Here is a 1,571-nt window from a genome sequence, read left to right as displayed (position 1 = left end):
GGCCTTCAGTTGCCTGGAGGGGAGTCGGAGAGGCAGGGATCCTGTGAGGAACCACAATCCAGGAAGGATGAGAAGGTCATTGTCAGGGTACAGAGGAGATTAAGTTAAAGATTTACCAGATTATAAGCAAGCGCAGAGCCAAGGAACGGTGCTGGGGCAGATCAAATAATCGGAAGCTGTGATCAGTTGGAAGGTAAGAGTGATGAAATGACAGAAGAGATGATGGTGCAAGGCAAAAGTCAGGGAAAGAAAAAGTAACATTTTGTAAGCACAGATAGCAGGAGTGGGGTTTGAACCCACGCAGACACATGTCTATTGGATCTTACGTCCAACACCTTAACCACTCGGCCATCCTGGTACATCGAAACACCACTGAAAATGAAATTTAATGTGATCCGGGTGCCATCTGGCCTTTTCCAATACAAAGTTATGACTCCTCTCCCATGCTGAATTGGACCCTTCATTATTTATGAACCTCAATCGGATCACCCCTCAGTCTAGGTTTCTCTAAGGTGTAGGGTCCCAACTCTTTTAGTCTGACTTGATAACCAAGATGTCTTATACTGGGAATTCGTTGAATGTCTCTCCTCTGTACCCTTTCCAAAGCCTCAATATCACCCATCATGTGAGGAGACCAAGACTGGAGACAATATTCCAAGTGAGTCCTGACCAAGGTTTCATAAAAGGACAAATTCGGGACATCTCAGATACTGAAGGAGTCCATGTCCAGAAGCAGCAAGACCTGGACAACATTCAGACTTGGGCTGCTAAGTGGCAAGTAACATTCACACCACATAAGTACCAGGCAATGACCATCTCCAACAAGAGAAAATGTAACCATCTCCCTTTGACGTTCAACAGCATTACCATCGCTGAATCCCCCCACCATCAACATCCTGGGGGTTACCATTGACAAAAGCTAAACTAGACCATTCATATACATACTCTGGCTGCAAGAGTAAATCAGACAGTGGGAATTCTGTGATGAGTAACTCAGCTCAAGGCACATGGTGAAATGCTCATTAGGAGAGCTGGAGAAATGGACTGGTCAGGTGGGCAGAAAAGTGTCAAATGGAATTCAACTTGGAGAAGTGTGAGGTGATGCCTTTGGTGAGGTCAAACACAGCAAAGGAAGACACAATTAATGGGTGAATGCTGAGAGGTGTAGAGGAAGTGAGGGACCTTGAAGTGAATGTCCACAAATCCCTGAAAGTAGCAGGATAGGTTGATAAGTTGGTTTGGAAGGCTTATGGAATCCTTTCCTTTATTATCCTATGTATAGAATATAAGAGCAGGGAGGTTATGCTGGAACTGTATAAATCATTAGTTAGGCCACAACTTGAGTTCTGTGTGCAGTTCTGGTCACCTCATTCCAGAAAGGATGTAATTGCACTAGAGAGGTTACAGAGGAGATTTACGAGGATGTTGCCAGGACTGGAAAAATGCAGCTATGAGGAAAGATTGGATAGACTGGGGTTGTTCTCCTTGGAATAGAAGAGGCTGAGGGGAGATTTGATTGAAATGTACAAAATTGTGAGGGGTCTGGATAGAATGGATGGGAAGGGTCTGTT

The 1,571-nt window shown here is 44.6% G+C and overlaps 1 non-coding gene across 1 annotated transcript; it reads right to left on the bottom strand.

The window, feature by feature from the left end:
* Window positions 1-275: 275 nt before the first annotated feature.
* trnal-uaa (transfer RNA leucine (anticodon UAA)) lies at window positions 276-358 on the bottom strand. Its single transcript has one exon. It is a non-coding gene; the product is annotated as a tRNA-Leu (tRNA).
* Between the last annotated feature and the right edge of the window lie 1,213 nt (window positions 359-1,571).

Source organism: Heterodontus francisci, unplaced genomic scaffold (genome assembly GCF_036365525.1).
Source record: "Heterodontus francisci isolate sHetFra1 unplaced genomic scaffold, sHetFra1.hap1 HAP1_SCAFFOLD_58, whole genome shotgun sequence".
NCBI classification, from domain to species: domain Eukaryota; kingdom Metazoa; phylum Chordata; class Chondrichthyes; order Heterodontiformes; family Heterodontidae; genus Heterodontus; species Heterodontus francisci.
Note: the sequence above shows the minus strand (reverse complement) of the source record. Positions and strands in the feature narration are given on the sequence as shown.